The sequence below is a fragment of the Protopterus annectens genome, chromosome 6.part1 (assembly GCF_019279795.1).
Source record: "Protopterus annectens isolate FY-2018-M chromosome 6.part1, PAN1.0, whole genome shotgun sequence".
NCBI lineage: Eukaryota > Metazoa > Chordata > Ceratodontiformes > Protopteridae > Protopterus > Protopterus annectens.
In genome coordinates, this window is record NC_056738.1 from 156,360,376 (window position 1) to 156,380,384 (window position 20,009).

A 20,009-nucleotide genomic window follows, 5' to 3' on the forward strand; every position below is an offset into this window, starting at 1 on the left:
CAAATAACTTGTGTCAAAGCCATGGACTAAAACTAAATGACAAGAAATGCATAATACTATCCTTTGGCAAGTCTTTCGCCCCTGGCAACTATACCCTGGCAACTATAATATTGACAACACACCCCTAAGAGTTGACCCAAGAGTCAGGGACTTGGAGATGCACAGACAGTAATCTAGCCTTAAGTTAACACATGTCTACAGTAGTGAGGAAATCATTCTGTGTTGTGCAACTTATAAACAAATGTATGGAATTTATGCCCAAGCAGGTTATTATTCCTCTGTATTTGGCATTCATCAGACTTCTTACTAAGTATAATGTCCCTTTTGGTTTGTACCCAACCACACATGTCCAACAACTGGAACATTCACAGAAGCTCCTCAATGAAAGAAAGAACTATCCCTGTACTCTATCCCCTACAGGATATTCAGGGGAGATACATGCCTGGCATACAAGACATTGTCAGACCCTACCCTGATGGACCTCCCCAAAACAGCACCAGAATTACACGTTCTAAAGACTTAAACCTTGCCTGTGATATAAATGGGACTTACTGGAGAGACAGGTATGTATCACAATGACTACCCCTTCTCTGGAACAGGCTTCTATCCATGTGAAACAGAGTTCTTCCCTAACCCAATTCAAGTCTAACGTGGACACTTGGATGGGGAACAGGAAATGCATCCTTAGTTTGACATCCGTGTCTCTAATGGGCATAAGCAGCCTGTAAATGGTTCATCTCCCAGACCTCTGCTTGTAAATGTTTAATCTCCCAAGCCCCTAATTACTCTTATCAAGGGTAGCAGAACTTGTCAGAGATTTGGGATGCATGACTAGGCTTAAAAAGGATGTTGGAGTCATTAGCTTAGTACACACCTAGGAACCTCTGCACCAGAGCATTAGTTTCTTCAAGGCCAAAAGTTAATGTTTTCTGTATGCATGTACAGCGTTTCACATCTAGGAGGGGAATAAAGATATATAAAATAAGGACAGACACTAATTCGTGTAAGTCAAAGCACAGGCAATAACATGCATCGTATCATGCATAATCTCAATTTAAAGTTGATTAAGACCTGTATTAGCACCTGTCTGTTTGGGACAAAATTTCCTAATAGGAGGGCTAAGCTTCATTAGTTGAAGATGTACACAGTTGTGTGTGTTTGTACTAATTTAATAGGTTATAGGGGTATTCTTAGGGTTTGTTTGTTGGTTTGTTTTTTAAAGATTTTGTTAAAACAAAAAGTCTTGTACAATATGACATAGGCTCTGTGATGCCTGTGCCCTGGCCCAGCAATCAAGGAGACTCATTCCTCACCACTAACACCAGAGAGGGCATCTCATATATGAGGAAAGGATAACAAATACACATAGTAAAGTGCAATTAGCCTTAGGAGCACACAGAGATCACAGTCAGTCTGGGGCTGGTCGCTCCCTTGCTCTCCAGATCCCCAATAAGACTCCCCAGTGGCACAGCTATAGGGTTGAGATCTCAGCCTAGCTGGGCAAGCTAAAATCTCCAGCACCCTCTTTGTCCAACCAGTGCTTCATGTTCCTGCCTAAGTTGCTGACACACACACACACTTTGAGATAAGTTTATACAACCACACAGACACTCCTGGGGAAGGCTGGCACAGGTTCTCCATCTGTGCCCCTTTTACCCAGACTATACAGTAGTACCCTGCCACCACCCAGATAATTATCAGCTACTCAAAGACCCTTAAAAGGGTGTCCAATTATTACTGTGCAGTATTGTTATCCAATTGGTAGATGTGACTAAACAGTCTCAAGGCTTATTAGAGTGACTTGGTACAGGATACTTATATACATATGCAATGTACTCTAGAGCTTAACTTATCTCTACACAAACCAGTCACAGTTAAAAGGTTTTAAAATATTTAATAATAAATAATTAAAGCCACCAGACAATACTTTCTACTACACAGTCAGTGTTAGTCAAAAGTTCAGAGATCACACAGAAATACTTAAAATAATTCAGTAGTACAGTTCTGACATCACAGAAAAATACTTAGTCTAATATTTTCTAATTCCTAGCTACTTCTAGGAGAAAACACAGTTCTAACATACTACTTACATAAAGAGAGCATAAGGCAGTGCTGAGTTGGATGTTCAAGACAAAAATGTTTAATAATCTCTGGTTCTCTCTCTTTAAATTACTATTACAGTTCTGATGCACATTACATAATCTCCTTTACACTTTCTTGGAGTTCCCAGGCTACACATTAACTGCATTTGCATTCTTAACATCTCCCTTTTGTTATCTTTCAGCTGGTCAGGAACAGAGCAATAAAAATATATTTGCATGTTTAAGTCTAGCAATTTAACTCCTGGTTAAAATAATAGAAATCATTTCTTCATCTAGACTTTTCGGCACCACTGTCACTTCAACGGGTCACCACATGCTTTACTTTGGTCAGTAGAGTGCACTGTTGTCACATTTATTTCCAGTTCCACATGTAACAGTATTTCTCTACATTTAAGACAACAAGCCTGTAGTTTACATTCATATTTACAATTGACAGAATTATCTGCAAAATTCTATCTGGCTAGGCTGGCAGCCTTTACATTTCTCTACCAGTCTTCGCAGGCTCCAAGGTTGATGATAAGAAAAAAAGTATAAAGGATTAACCTGACAAACATTAGTGGGTGTATGTATCACAAAATCTGAAAGAGCTGCCATATATAATAAGTGGGAATAATGACTTTGTTCCATAATGTCAACATATTCAATATTATCTTGGAATGTAAATAGTCATGCAGCTCTAGACAAAAAGGAAATACAATTTTATTTTAATAAAAAATGTGGAGTGCAAATAGTAATGCTACAGTAGATACATTTGGAAAGAACTGAGCATATGAATTTGATAAAGAAAGGATTTCATGATGGACATTCAGAATAGCAGAGACAATGGAAAAGTTGAGTACTTATGTTAATTGCTAGAGGAGCTCCAATACTGCTAGAAGAGCGAAAAAAGGATAATAATGGCATATTTGTGGTAGTAATGGGCTAGTGACAAGGGGTGAAGATTATGCTGGCATGTACTTGTATTGCGCCTAAAACTGCTATTATGGAGCTTAAAAAAACTTTGAGAAGCAATCAGCTTTCATCAAGGAATATTACTTTCAGGTAGGGACTGGAATTTTGTTTGCAACAACAAGGATGTATCTAGGGGCCTAGAAGTGAAAATATAACAAAAGGAGGACAATTTCTGAAGAAATTTATGAAAATATTTGATATGAAATATGAAAGATATGAATTCAGAAGTAGGAATTTGAAGATAATTTACATATTATTCCTCAAGGTACAATAACTGAGTTAGACCAGACAGAAACTATATTTCCCAGGGACATGTGCATTTAACTGGGAACTTTGACAAACATGCAATAACTGTTTCAAATCATGCACCAATAATTACTAAGATAAGAATGAAGGTAATAAAGTAAAAGTGAGAAACTGACACTTCCCCACCTACCTGTTAAAAAAAGAGGAATTTCAGGAATGGGTAGTGGAAATTATTCTGGAAGATGTAAAGTACTCCATAAGTTATAACTAGTCGTGGTATAAAATGAAACCAGAGTTTAAAAATAGAAGTAAAAGATATCTTGCTAAGAAGTAACAAGATTTATTTAAAGGGGCTGACAAAGGTTAAATAATTACAGAATAAGAGGATTCTCACAGAACAAGATCCGGCACAACTGCAGAGTGCTAAAGAGAAAATAAGGGAGTACCTCTATAATCTACATGAGTTTAAAAGGATTGATCTTAAGCAACTGTTTTTTGATAACTCCAGAACACAAGAACTTTTGACATGACTTGGGCAACAGAAAGTAGAAATGGTTATTGCCAAACTTGTCATGTAGAAGTATTCCAGATATTTCAGAAATTTTATGACAATTTGTATAAAGCATAGAAGTGGGGAAATGAGAAAAAGCATAAATGGAAATATTTATGGAAGACTTAAATATGCCAAGGTTAGAAGTAGAAGAGGCTCAACAGATAACCTTTAATACAGAAGGAGATGAGGTAAAAAGGGTGATATATACCAAATCCTAAGGCAAACCTCCATGACTAGAGGGTATTCCCATGGAAGAGTGAAAATTATGAGGGGAGAAAGTGATCAAGATGTGAAAGGTTTTATTTAACAGTATTTTAAAAGGAGGAAGCCATCAAGATAATGGAAAAAAACTGTGGTGGCTGTAATACCTAACAGCAGTAAAGACTCCTCAGATCCAGCTTATGCCTATTTCAATTTTAAAGTTTGATTATGAAGTATTTATAATTATAATGGCTAAAAGAGTGGCAGAGGTGATGCCAAAATTGATAAATATGGATCAGTGTGATTTTGTGAAGGGGAAGTAAACATTTGACAACAGTGACAGAAAAAATATGATTTAAAGGGAAGCAGAATGTAAAAAAAATAGTGTTGTTGTTGGGTCTTGAAGCAGAAAAAGCATTTGACAGAGTAAGCTGGGATTTTAAGAGTAGGGTGATGGAAGCATTTGCATGTCCTTATACAAAAAGAAGGTTAATTAGAAGGATATATGAGGTATTGGAGGCAAAAATCAAAGTGGGAGTGCTCTTATCTGATAGGTTGTGACAGAAGAGAAGAACCAGGTAGGGGTGTCCTCTTTCCCTTTGTTATTTTCTTTATTTAAAACTGTTGGCAAAACTATAAGGTACTCCGAAATTCAAGGATAAAGTTAGTATGGTATTCAAGAAAAGTTGACTTTATTTGCAGATGATATTATTTTGTACCTGCTGGAACCAGAAAAAGATACATCAGTGTTGTGGGACACTGAAATAGTTCAATTTTTTCAGGGTATAAAATAAATGATGATAAAATAAAGGCTATAGCTGTAAACTTTGTCACCACACATGAATTTGGTTCAGCTATACCAATATTTATGGGGATATGACAAAATTAAGTATTTTGGAGTACAGATTAAAAAAGGATTCTGTTAAGGCAATAGAGGATTTGTGGGAAGAGACTAAATAAAAGATAATACAAAAACTGAGAACCTGGAAGTTCGTGCATATTAATGTGGATAGCAAGAAACAAGCAATAAAAATGTTTTTAGTCTCTTTAGTTTTATATACAGGTCAGGCATGTTTTTTTATCAACTAGACGAGAAGTTGTGGGCAATAATTAATAAAGAGTTGAAGTATATTATCTAGGAGGGAAAGAGGACAAGAGTCAAATGGGATAAGTCGATCCCCCCAACAGAACTAGGAGGTTTAGGATTACCTGCTTTGAATAGATATTTTAGAGCACAGTTAATGCTTCTATACATAGCACAAACAGAAAACTACACTTCAAAGTGGAAAGGGATGATGATGAAATGGGATGGAGCAGTAGTTGAAGAAAAAAGGAAAGAGTGGGATTTTGGATGCAGATCCTTTAGGAGAGTAACAACAGTCATACGTAACTTTATATTTTTAAATAGCATATTTACTACGAACTAAGCCAATACAAGAATGGAGAAAGGAGAAAGAGTCTGCTACTTGGGATGACTGCAATTAGAGGTACAGATAATAGGTAAGAGGAGGCTGGAATTTACTGGAAGGAGCTGACAAAGGAACCAACGTATTGAGTAATAGAATGGGAAGAGGCCATGAAGACATTTGGATTTCATGTCAGTGATTGCCTTCCTTATCAAGGATTGATATCCAATTATAGACAAAGAGAAAAGCATAGAGGAGTCCTGAATGAAAGACCTGCCCTGGTTGAGTTTTTAACTGAATCTAGAGCAGAAGCTGCTGTTAAAAAGAAGATACTCGGTAGACCATATAACACCCTGCAAGATAACTACAGGAATCAATCAGAGGATATCAGAAAAGATTGGGAGAAGAGATTAGATAAGCAATTCACAGAGAAACAATGGAAGAACATATGTATGGCTCCCAAATATGCAATAAAATCTAGAAGATTTAGGAGTTTTGCCTAGAATTGTTTGCATAAATACTTTTATACCCCAGCAGACTCCAACTAATTTTTCCTCAGGTAGATGGCAAATATTGAAGGTATAATGGGGAAGAAAGAGATACCTGAGAGCATACATTCTTGTAGTGTAATGAGTTAGCCAGACTTTAAAAGTTCTATACAAAGTATTCTGCCAGGAATACTGGGTGAGTAAATTAACATAACTAAACATTCATCGCAAAATTAATTTTTTTGAGTGGGGATACAGAATCTGAATTGCCTAGACATAGTAAGGCCTTGTTTAGTTTAAATCTGGTGGTTGCCAAAAAATCAATTACTAGAAAATGGAAATCTAGGACTAAATCAACTATACTTGAAGTAGTGAATATTGTAACCAAAATAAAGGAACAGGAATAGGGATCTTTAGAAAAGATTAACAGTAAATTACATAGAAAAAATGGAAGCTGTGGGATCAATGCATGTAAAATATTTTTTGGAGGAGGAATGAGGTTTAAGAGAAGACAGGAACTTAAAAAAATATATAATGCTGCTTTGATTATATGGTATAAAACAATCTATGTGGTGTATGTCTCTAAATGTGAACCCACTAATATAATGGTTAAGAACCTATTGATGTAATGGTTAAGGAGCTTATCTCACAGACTTGATAATATAAATGCAAGTTTGCCTACGTCACAAGTAATAATTCAATAAAGGTGTTTATAAAGCATATCTACCTTGATCATGCTTACCCCAACAACTTATTGGAGGAAGTCATCGATTTTATTTGGTCAGGTAGAGTGGATCATTATGCACCCATGTTGAGAAAACCTTAATCCAACATCTCCAGGACAGGAATTCTATTTGACCACACATTATCTATGGTCTTACATCATTCCTTGGATGTTGGTAGCATATACTTTATTGTTAAGAACAATTGGTCCACAGTTTCTGGTATTTTTCCTGGTCTTAATAAATTTGACACCACACCATCTTTTGTATTTAAGGCATTGAACAATATTGGTACCTCTTTTGAGCACAGGATGGCCACTCCATCTATGTATGGCAGTATGAGCAAGTGTGGTGCATGCAGCCAGTGTCATTAGAGCTTTGAGGGACCACACAAGATTATTCTGAATCATTTCAGGGATGTTCTTCATGTTTCACTGTTGCAGTCATCACATTTGGGTTATCCCTGCCAGGGTAGCCCTCGGCCGGCGCAAATACCAGTGACTTAATATTTCTGCATCGGTTGCTGTCGCTTCAGGACTGATGTTCCCACATCAGTAGTATAAAGTAAGGCAGCCAATGCCATTACATCAGTCTTTCTTGCCATGGAGCCCAAAGCAGAAGCTGTTTGCATGAGTGCCAGACGGCCACCATCTGAGTTTCGTCTACCGAATTGAAGTCTACTAAAGCTAAGCACCCTATTGGGGATCCTTTTTTCTTGCACTAACCGATGTCAAAAAAGTTAACAATTGTCTCACCTGTAGAAAACAAATACCACAATGAGACTTTCATTCCTACTGCATCACTTGCTTAGGCCCAGACAACAATGTCCCCCACTGTCACTTCTGTGCTTTGTTTAACGTCAGAACTATCCGACATCAGGCTGTTATTGTAGCTAGATATTTTCGCTTACAGTCCTTGAACTTGAGCTTCGGTAAGCCATCCGACAGCAGATCTTCTGAAAAAACATAAAGATAAAGACAGAGACCTACCGACAACATTCCCGTTAAGCTAGTCATCAGTTCTCCGGTCCTCAGTGAGGCGCTTTTGCAGCCCCTGATGCACGCTTCTGTGGATTCGCAGGCCGCTATCGAGACCCTTTTGGAGTCTGGTATGGCGCAAAACTCTTCTTTGACTAAGGATCCTGTGGTTGTCTCTACCTTGGATGGGTCCAGAGCCACTGAGCAGTCACCGGCTTCCGAGGAAGTCCTTTGCACTACCGATTCTCGACACAAACTGACATCTTCTTTTGTGACTACCATTCTTTCAAAAACAACCGAGTTTCTTAGGCCCAGGGTATGAACCACACCCAAGAAACCGACGGCCCAATCTCAGGCACCTGCTTCCTTGCCTCAGTCTCAAATGCTTAAAATGGCAGAAGACCTTATCATGCTTATCAGGGAAAGCAAAACTACCCCTTCCAAAAGGAAAAGAGATCTGTCCCCTCTAGTTTTGTCTGAACATGAGTCCGATGACTCTGATGCATCTGAATAAGAAGACATGCAACCCCTCTGCGCTTATGAGGATTCTGATGCAGAGGAATCCATTCCTTCAGCCTCTCTCCCAGAGGATTTTTTCCTTTGGGGAAAGGCTTCATACCTTAAGGTAGCATTTCTAATGGGAAAGTCAGGACTACCCTCAGTCTAAAAAGAGACTCCGGTAATTCTTAGATCTTCCACAGCACAGACCCTTGGCCATCCCCCCAGTCCCGGATGTTGTGGAGGATGTTTTCCTGGAATCCAGCTTGACTCCTGACACCATCCCTCCTGCACCCAGAAAACCAGGCAGGTACTGCAGAGTCCCTGACTCTCACAAATTTATTTTTAAAAATCCTAATGCTGATCAAGAGGTAATTTCTCAAAGGCCTAATGGAATTAAAGCAACCTCTGCTAAGAATTCCACCCTCTCAGATAGGGATTCCCACGCACTAGACAAATGGAGTAAAAAAGTATACAGCTCCACTACTCTTGCTATCAGAGCACTCAAATGTCAGTTCCATATGCTAAAATTTCAGCAACATACCCTGGAACTCCTAAAACAAAAAATGTCTTCCTTTCCTGCTTGTGCAGAATCTAAAGAGTTACAAGAGTTAATGAATTCTGCAAGTCAAGTAACTAAACACACTTTACACTGTAGTTTTGATGCCCTAGAAGCTTCTTGCAGGCAGCAGTCACCAGATCTGTCCTTAGAAGGCATGCATGGCTTAAGGAGCAGCCCTTGCCAGACCATGTTAAATCTAAATTGTTGGATGCCCCCTTGCACAAAGACAACTTATTTGGCACTAAGACAGAAGAGTTCTTAAAAAAGATGGAAGAAAAAGCAAAATCTATGCAGCCAGTTAAGGATTTCTTATAGGTCCAGCCACCCAGGTTCAGCAGGCATTGTCCCACCAAGCACTGGTCCTTTCCTGCTCCCACAAAGCCAGCTTAGCCCAGACCCAGGGGAACCAGACTCCCCAGACATCAGCCACAGGGAATGCAAAGATCTAAGCAGTGGACAACCTCCACTTCAAAACCAGCAAGTACTAAGCCACCCCCTTATGGTAAGAACTCACAATGACTCTCCTCCCCCACCCCCTCCCTCTGCCCACCTTCACTTACCCCTAGGAGGAAAACTCTCCTTTCACGCCAGCACCTGGGCCACCATTACCAACGATCACTGGGTTCTCAACATAGTGTCCCAGGGATACAATTTTTCTTTCCACACCCTTCCAACTCTAAAAGGATTCCCAGATCTACCTCCAAACCAGTGGGCAAAGGCGCAGAAGCAAGTCCTTTCCCTTCTGTCTATGAAGGCAGTAGAGCATGTTCCTGCAGAACAAAAAGGCCAGTGTTTCTACTCCAGACTTTTTTTGGTACCCAGAAAAGAGGGCACCTGGCAGCCCATCCTCGATCTATCCATTCTAAACACTTTCCTGGTGATCTCAAAATTCAAAATGTTCACCTTCCAGCAGTTGCTACCCATGCACTCCACGGATACTTGGCTAGCCACCCTAGACCTAAAAGAGGCCTACCTCCACATTCCTATCAGGGAATCATGCAGGAAATATCTCTGTTTCAGGGCAGGATCTCAGCACTTTCAGTTCTCTGCGCTTCTCTTTGGCTTATCTACTGCTCCCAGAGTTTTCACAAAATGTCTGGCTCCGGCCATTGCCTTTTGCAGACAAAGGAATATCCAGACTGACTAATTCAGGCAGACAGCCAGGAAAAGCTGCTCAAGCACCTGGGCTTTGTAAAGTCCCTACTAACCTCCCTAGGGTACACAATCAATGAAAAGAAATCCAAACAGGTACCCACCCAAAAGATTACATTCCTGGGAGCAAGCCTGGCCACAGCTTCCCAGATGGTATTCCTTACACCAGAAAAGCAAACTTTCCTGACAGCCTACTTCTGTCAACTAGCCACCAGACCCCAGCTATCTGCAAGGAAAATCCTGCAAGCTCTGGGGTTCATGGCATCTTGCATTCTACTCATTCCATATGCCAGACTGCATATGAGGAAACTTCAATGGTACTTAAAAAACCTTTGGTGTCAACACTGTCAAGACCCGGAGACTCTTATACCTATAATACCTTGCCTCAGAAAAGATTTTCTTTGGTGGGCAACAGCATGCTCCCACAACAAGGGACTACCTTTCTCACCACCCCCGCCACCCAGACCCTTACCACAGATGCATCAGACTATGCCTTTGGTGCACACCTGGACAGCAGGTACATACAGGGTCAATGGAGCCCACAGCAAATCCGTCTGCACATCAACCAAAAATAGATGATAGCTGTTCAGCATGCTTTAATAGATTTCAGGCCCCTTCTGTCCCCAGGGGCTCTCCTAATCAAAACAGACAACACCACAGTGATGTGGCATGTCAACAAGCAGGGAGCGACTCACTCCTACCCTCTATGCAGGCTGGCCATGACCCTTTGGCACACAGGCTCTACCATGCAACTCCACCTGTTAGCACAATTCCTACCAGGTACTCTCAACTCTCTGGCAGACCACTTAAGCATAAATCTTCTGGATCCACTCAAGTGGCAACTCAACAGAAGAACCTTCACCCTAATAAGTCAGAAATGGGGCACCCTGAAAGTCGACCTCTTTGCCTCCCAGAGCAACCATCAGCTCAGCAAGTTCTGCACCAGGGAGCATCACTGCATGGCTTGGAAAGTTGATGCCCTGTCCTTCCCCTGGGTCACTCTATCAGTCTGTGCCTTTCCTCCACTACCCCTCATCCCCAGGGTACTGCTCAAAATAAAGGAGGAAAAACCAAGGACAATTCTTATAGCTCCAGATTGGCCTCACCAGCACCGGTACCCCCTTGCTAGCTTGTCCCCACTGCCACCATGGCATCTTCCTCGGACTACAAACCTCCTGACCCAGAGGGAAGGGGAATTCATGCATCCCCAATTGCAGACACTCAGTTTGGCGGGTCTGTATCATAACTTCAATGATGTAAAACTTTGAAAGTTAAAATATGGAACCCACAACATTGAATGATGAAAATAGCAAAGCCCCGGAACATCAAAATCCTACCTAGGGCAAGATTTTGGTGGGCCATTCCATGGCTTCGCTCTTTCCTCCACTGTGGTGTGAGAGTTACTGACCTTAGGGTTAGGGTGCGGGTTAAGGTAAGTGGATAGTTAGTAATGTATGTATGGTTTAGTGTGGGGTTGGGTTTTGTTAACTGTATGTGTGTGGTTTATTTATTTTGGTGTGCTTGTGTTATGTGTATGTTTCTCGGAACAGAAATTTTTTTCCCTGGGAAAAAAATTGCTATTCTGAGCATTCGATGTTATCAATATTCGAAAGTTTGAACTTATGGTTTTCAATATTTTGGAATTTCAAGTATATGATATAGACCCAGTTTGTCAGCTTGACTTATTCCCTAACCCCCCATCAATCTGCCAGTACCTCAGTAAACAGGTTCTAGATGTTTTACGTGAGGCCAGACGCCCTAGCACTAGAAAGTCTTATGCTGGCAAATGGAAAAGGTTCTGCACCTGGATTCAGGCTAAGGGAGCCAATACGGCACAGCCCTCCCTCCCTCTCATCCTGTATTACTTAGTTGACTTGCTGCACAGTGGCCTCTCTTTTTCCTCTATTAAAATTCATGCCTCTGCTATCTCTGCTCATTTTCCAACTGAGCAGCCCCTTTTCTCACACCCTTTGATCAAACAGTTCCTAAGAGGGGCTAGTAACTTGAGGCCACCCAAAAGAGCACCAACCCCAGCTTGGGACCTTAATTTTGTGTTGGAAAAGCTCACCCTCCCCCCTTCGAACCAGCCTCTTTGGCAGAGCTAAACTTTCTCTCCTGGAAGACTGCTTTTCTTCTGGCCATCACTTCAGCCAGAAGGATATCCAAGCTGCATCCACTCATGGCTGTGGAACCCTTCATCATCTTCCATGCTGACAGGGTATCCCTCAGGACTAACTCATCCTTCATGCCCAAGGTGGTGTCCAGTGTGGCTCTCAACCAATCCATTCATTTGCCCACCTTTTTCCCTAACCCACAGAACAAGAGGGAAAGGATCCAGCACTCTCTAGATGTGCACAGACAGCTCAGATTCTATCTAGACAGAACTAAACCTTTCAGAAAGTCTGATCAATTGTTGGTTAGCTTTGCTGCAGGGGCAGAGGGCAAAGCCATCTCCAAACAAACCATTTCCAAATGGATAGCACACTGCATCCATTTTTGCTACAAACAACATGGATAGTGTCCCCCCAAGGGGGTCAGGACTCACTCCACCAGAGGAGGCTCCACCTCTGCAGCTTTCCTCAGAGGAGTCACTACCAGGGACATCCTGAAGGCTGCCACCTGGATATCTGTTTACACCATTACCAAACATTACCACCTGCCTATCTTCTCCAAAATCCAGGGCAGGGTTTGCTTCTGCAGTCTTGCAGGGCATCCTAGCCAGCCTCTAGTTTTCTTGACTACCTCCACCCATTTCTTCAGCTTTGGGAATCAACCCAAATTTGATGACTGCAACAGTGAAATATGAAGAACATAGTACAGCTGTGTACACTTACCATAAATGTAGATGTTCGAGTGTATTCACTGTTGCAGTCCTGGTTTCCCTCCCTCCAACCCCTCTTCTTTCTTCTCTTTCCTTACGAGAGATATATTGGTATTTACTTTCTACTGGTGGGGTTCTTCCACCAGAACCTGGCTCCCACTTGGGGGCTCCTGACAGGTTAGGGCAAAAAAAATTGATATAATGGTGTCGGCTGCCTTAATTTATACTACTGATATCCTGACATCAGTCCTGAAGCGACAGCAACCGACGCAGAAATTCTAAGCCTCTGATATTCGGGCCGGCCAAGGGCTTCCCTGGTAGGGATATCCCAAATGTGATGACTGCAACAGTGAATACACTCGAATATCTACATTTATGGTAAGTGTACACAACTGTATTTTATTCCTTGCAAAGGCAGATATACTTACAACACCACCAAAATGATACATACTTGTTTTTTATGTTGGAAAAACTGAGAGAAGATTAAATAAAATCTATGAACATTTACATTCCATCAAAATGGTAAAGAAAATATTGCTTTATTTAAACACTTTTGTTCTTGTAAAGATTTTAAAAAATTTACTTTTTTTATATTGGAAACAGTATTCCAGGACAGTTGCGGGGTGTGATTGGCAGAGTACCTTACTCTGTAGGGAACTGTCATGGCAAATCCTTTTAAGCGCAGATGTTTTACTTGACTTGAACAAATTTGTTTCTCTTGCTCCATTTTTAAAGATGAGGTCTGATTGTTTGACTACTTACACCTACCTAGTCAGCATATTTAAGCTTGTTTTACAGGGATGTTTTTATTCTGATGAGGTTCTTGTAATAGGAATGAACATACTAAATTATAAAATTCTGTTACGTAATTCTTGTGAAAAGTTCTTTTTTGTTGTTGTTGGTTTGCCACTCTGGTTTGATTGTGTTAGTTTTCAACATTGTGCAAATTTCATGAAAACATGTTCTAATATTAATTTAAATTTGATTTTTTTTTGTGATGCACTTAGTGAAAGTAACTGAATAGCATTTTAGTTTATTATATAAAATGAATGTAAATGCTTCGAGTAGTTTTATAAACTGTATTATATTTTTATTGTGTTATGCCTAAAATAAGTGTTTGGGCTAGATCACCTCACCAGTTAATTTAATAAATAAAACCTTGCATGGCACTGATACCTCCATGTAACTCTCTCTAACTCCTGTTCTGTGAGAAGGAACAGAGCAATAAGTGAAAAAGAAAATCAGTGCAATCTTCATTTATCAATTTAATATACAGAGCTTCCTTTTCCATCCTTCAGATGGTAATCCCCATTTTCACACACACACACACACACACACACACACACACACACACACACACACACACACACACACACACACACACACACACACATACATACATACACACACACACACACACACACACACACACTTACTTTGAAGCAGTAATATACTGTGCTACCTGGAACATAGACACACCAACATTTACTTGTTTTACTTACTCACTTATTGCATTTCTTTATTGAGATTGTCCAAATGGGCAAAACCCATTTTCTGCAGAAATCTGTGGAAAATGCCCTACACTAACAGCAGGTACAACAAAGTGACAGAGCTAATCACAGCAGATATTATAGTTTAATAGTACAAGAGCAGATATATGAAATTATGTCTAAGACAAGCTGTAAAATTATATAAATAATGTGCTATACATAATCATTTACTATGCAGCGTATACTACATCATTTATTGTTGCAAATATAGTATAGTATATTTATTTATTTGACATTTGTTGACCGGGTTAGTCTGACTGAGCCATACCTCTTTTTCAGCGGAAGCCCTGGGAGAAAAGCACCGCAAGTATTACAAACATATAGAGTAGTAGATACAATTATTCAGTGAGATATATAAAGCCACCATAATGAAAATGTATATTATTTACACATCTGAAATTATATCGAAACGTATGCCACTAAATCAGGCAGTACAATGTCTGTAGTTGTGTGTCAAGTACGAATGTGAGAAATGCCTGTACAGGAATAAGAATGGTTAGTATTTGTTTACTTAAGTAGGACACGGATGAGGTGTAAGTTGTAGGTTATGTTAGTTGAGTAGTGGGAGACAGTTGGAATACAGTCATAGAGTGAACCTGAGAGGAAGTAAGGGGGATAGGTGAAGAAATAATGAGAGTTTAAGGTGGAACAGTCATGGAGGGTAATTACAGTGACAGATCCAAGTACTGCAAATAAACTTTTTGATAGCAGTCTTGAACTCTTGTGGGTGATTAAGATTCCTGATATCTAGAGGACGTTTGTTCCAGAACTGTGTAGTGGAGAAACTGTAAAAGCTTTGCCCTATTTTGCTTCTGGGTTTGTAGATCTGGAAGAGGTTTTACGCAGAGCTTCTGAGATACCCTGGGGGGGGATATAAAGAGAGATGAGAGAGGCAATATCATGAATGGAGGAGGGCGGTTACAACATAGTATGTATGATCTGAAGCTGAGAGAGGAGCAGTTGATGGGGAAATTTCTAATCAGTTTAAGCTTTTAAGGGCAGGACAGTGGTGAGAGTTATGTTAGATTTATGACAAATCTAGCAATTTTGTTGCGTGTGGATTCTTATTTTGATAAGAAAGTGGTCTGAAGATAGTGAGGCTTTGCGAGCTGTAGAATAGGCTTGGAAGGAGGAATGCATGGGATAGGGAGATGTTAGCTCTTGTAGAGAGAAATCTTTTGGGCAGCCACAGTGGTGCAGCGGTTAGCATTATCACCTCACACCAAGAGGTTCTTTGGTTCCATCCTTGGCTGGGGTGTCTCCTGTGTGGAGTCTGCATGTCCTCCCTGTGGATGTGTGGGTTTCCTCCAGGTGCTCCGGTTTCCTCCCACATCCCAGAGACATGCTGTACGTGGATGGGACACTCTAAATTGGCCCTAGGTGTGAGTGCGTGCATGTTTGTGCCTTCTGTGGAAGGTTGGATGCTGGGCTGGCACCTCAACACCGTAAAACTCCACTGCCAATCATGAGTGGACAGATGCTCCACTGTGGTGACCCCTAACCGGGAAAAGCCGAAAGAAGAAGAAGAGAGAAATCTTTTGTTTCTATACAGAAGTCCAAGTTTTGGTGGGTTTTCTTGATAATGTTGTAGACATGCAGATCAAATTTGAGTTGCTCGTCTATGATGACCCCCAGAAGTTTGGTGTGAGACTCAACAGAGGGAAGCGATAGAGAAGGAAGATTTTAGATGGTTCATAGTTTTGGGAGTGAAGAGAAGGAGTTTAGTCCTTTTAGGAGTTAGAATTAACTGATTTTTAGTGAGCCAGTTTTCAATTGATAAGAGGATTTTTTTTGTGAGAGTATTTAGATCACAGATGGAGTTGGCAATGGGGACAACTGTGGAGTCATCTGCATATTGCACAAGAGATGACTGAGGACAGGATGTATATAATTGGTTGGTAAAATGTTAAACATTAATGGGCCAAGGATAGATCGTTGAGGTATACCTATGTTGATAGGTAGGGCAGGGGATATTGTAGAGGGGCATTTAACCAATTGATATTGATCAGAGAGATAACTAGCAAACCAGGACATAGTTGAAGAAGATAGCTTAAGTTCAGAGAGTTTGGTCAGCAACAGAGGGTGGGACACAGTGTTGAATGTGCTTTTGAGAGGTCCAGAAATAGGCTAAAGATGAGTTTATTATTGTCTCTGGTTGGGATATAGTGTTTAAGAAGGATATGAGGGCTGTGGAGGTGCTATGTTTTGGGTGAAAGCCATGTTGTGTGGGGGTAAGTAAGTAGTGTAGGATTTGTTTGTGAACACATTTCTCTAATATTTTGGAAAGAGGTGATAAAATAGTGATAGGCTTGAAGTTGGCAAGCTCAGAGGAGTTTTTTAAAAAATTTAAGAAATCATTTTATGTTAGTAAAAGGTAGTACCCACTACAGTATATTCATGATTTTGTTTCAGTTTTTTCATATATATATTTTTTTATAGTTCAGTATTGTTTTAAGGTTAGAAACATAGTTTTTTTTTGGTGTGTTAGAATATAGATTTTTTTCGATGTTCCAGAATATAGTTTCCTGTACTTATTTGTCCTTTTAGGTATTGACACCCTGCTTATAGGTATTGACATCTTGGTTTCAGATACTGTCATCCCTTGGTGTTGTGACAGTAGTCTGTTTTATTTACGCATTCATTTTTGCTTCTATTGCATCTAGGTTAACATTTTAAGCACATATTTACAGTTATGTTTTCCTACATTTACGCTTTTCAGTCATCACATCTGTACCGTACAGTCTTGCATTCTGTTTCTTCCAAAATTAATGTTTTAAATGGAAGTTTCAAATGAACGATCATACTTCGCTATATATGTTTTTTAACATAAGGAAAAGGTTTTTGATGCAGAACACTTTTAATTATTTAACTTAGTATTTAAACAGTTAATTGAATGGCGGCTTAATTAATTATTTAATTATTGTGGTTTGTTTTGGCGCCTTTTTCATTTTAAAACTTTGTATGAAGTTTTTTTTTTTTTCCTTTTGTCTGATGAAGTCTTCCAACGGTGGAAGATGAAAAGTGCTTTCCATTAATCATTTTTGGAGTTATTCTAGCCTGTGTTGTTTTTCATTTTAGAAGAGTGTGTTGTTCCAGTTATCTTCAAGCTCAGATGAGTTACCTCCCTTGTGAATAGGTATGGTATAGAATTGCTTCCACATGGGCACTTTGGATTCAGTAGTGGAGTGGTTGATAAGTATGGAGATGGGGAGGGCAAGAGAGTCTGCTGCTTTCTGAATAGTGGTTGGAGATTAGCAACAGAGAGAGAGAGAGAGAGCAGGGTTTTAGCTTACGAAGTAAAGATTTAATATAGTTTTTAGAGGCTGTTTTCAGAGAGAAGGCCTGAGAGGGATAAGGGGATGTTGGAGGGTCAGAAGAATGTTACCATTGGTGCTGGAGTTGGTTTGGACTGATAGTTTGCTAATGGTGTCGATGAAATATAGTATAAAAGTTCAGGGGCTGTGTTAGAAAATATAGGAGAGGAGTGGAGAAGTAGATATTAGTGGAGTTATTGTCAGAAGATTTTGCTTCAGGATAGTTAACAGAGAGCCTGGTGGATTTGTAGAGCTGAACATTTAAGGATTCAGATAATTTTTCATCTGGAGATGCAAAGTATAAAAGAAGGTGGAGTATCATGAATTCCTTGTTAGGGCTAGCAACAGCTTGTAAAGACCAAAGCTTAAGCAGGAAGATGATTGTTACTTTAAAGGTGCGCATTTCAGAATGTGTTGGATTGGCTTTTGTTTCCTAACAACAAATGAAACCCAGAGCAGTTCGTTTTGAAAGCAATAAAACTATAGTCTGTAAAAAATGTTTCACCAAGCAATTAACAAAATACTTTGTTCCAAACCATCCTAAAAAGAGGTGTTAATTCTCTTACCTTGCAGATAGTGCAGATGATTAAGATTGCAAACTGGTGACAAGATGCTTTTTCTAGTCCAGATTTGGATTTTCTCAACCTCTATTGGTCTACTGTATGCTTCTAAGCAATTCACTTAGCCAGACGATGCTCTTGGGCAACTGGGAAACTGGGCTAGGCTCTTCAAAGGACTCTTGGACTGCCTGACAGCTAACTACCAGTGAACCTATGCTCCTTATGTTAATTCCTGGATTAAACTGTCATTGTGGTGAAGTGGGCTTCAAGACTAGAGAAAACAAAGTATTGTACATTAACATGATATCAAAACTTCTATTTAGAAAAACACATCTTAACAATAAGTTATGTTCTAAGGATTTGTAGTGGTGGGATTGTGGCTGGGAGAAAGGCTGAAGCCTGAGTGACCAAACAGCACAATCTTTGGATGGATTCCTAACAAGATTTGTTGCTTGCTACAGAATGGCACTATTTTGAAAAAGGCATGCCCTGACATTTTTTTGTAAATTTGCAGACTGGATCTTCATTTCCATTTGGTGTTTATTCATTGAAGCTGCAGTTAAATGTGCAATCAGTTCATTAGCTGTAGTGTTTGTCCACAGTTTACTCAACATTGTCATTTATAAAACTTACTAAATACACATTTTTCATGAAACTTTACTCTGGCATTATTTAGAAAAAAAGGTCTCTCCTTTTTTTCTCATATAATGCCATTGAATGATATTAGTTGATTGTTTACATGCCTTCTGTCTGAATCAACTGATGGCTTTTAAACATGCAAACACATGTGTGAACCCACGTGCATCATGGTGATTACTTAATATACAAGGAGTCTGTAATGATTATTCAAATATGAGTTGCCTGGAGCTGAAAAACTTTGTATAGAAACCTCAGTCTCTAAATGTACTACCAAGGTCACACAAACTTGAAGAAAAAGAAAACTAATAAAAAAAGATTCTCTTTTTTCAGACTTAAGCAACCTCAAATAAACCATAATATCATATTCAATAAAAAGTGCTGCTATACTGATGCATCAATAAAATAAGCAAATGCCACATAGCAATAATTAAGTAGCAATCAGCAATCCCAAGGAAAACCTATTACACAGCATGTTCATAGTGGTGCAGTTACTTGTATGGTGTGAATTAGTTTTTGTGCTCATAAAACAGAAAAGTTTTGACTTTTTATAATGATGTTTACCTGAAGGCTGTTGTGACTGAAATATGGGGCATTTATTTGTAAATTATTTGTTAAATATTTTTTGTGAATTCATCAGGTGTAATCTCTGAGGTCATGAATTTACTGCTTTACTCACTGCACCACAATACAAGAAGATGGAAACTCTAGCAACCAAAACTTGTTGTACTGATTTAGGTTTTACCAACTGACTGTAGTCTCCACTAAATTGACACTTTTTCATGTAAACAAATAATGAATAATATGGTCTAATGAAGCTTGTTGGGATTAATTACCATTCCAAAACCAGTTTCTCTTGGTAAGGACAGTGGAATAATATTTTATCTCTTGTTATACAAAACAAAAACTTTCATTTTTGTAGTTGACTAATCTACTAGCTGTAGAAATGGCACAAAATCTTTACTATAACAGAACTTTCCATTTCACAAAGCACTTATCTTGCAAATAAAAAGCAAGTCTTGACTGTAGGTGACCCATTGGCACAGAGGCTACATGCTCAACTATTCCATTGGTGACTTGTGTTTGGGAGTGAAATCTAGGTCACGTGATGGGTTGTTTGGACGGGATAGAGTGAAGTAGCCATTTACTGTCTCTTCTGTCCTGGGAAGCATGTTGGATTGCTCACTGTTCATTTGATTTCTGGTGGATGTAAGGCCCATGACAAGTATAGCATCATGGAGGGAATTGGGATGCATGCCTGTTATCAATG

The 20,009-nt window shown here is 39.5% G+C and overlaps 1 protein-coding gene across 2 annotated transcripts in view; it reads left to right on the forward strand.

Annotated features, from left to right (window-relative positions):
* STK39 (serine/threonine kinase 39) overlaps window positions 1-20,009 on the forward strand; it is a 2,138,083-nt gene that overhangs the window by 1,971,736 nt on the left and 146,338 nt on the right. The window lies entirely within an intron of this gene.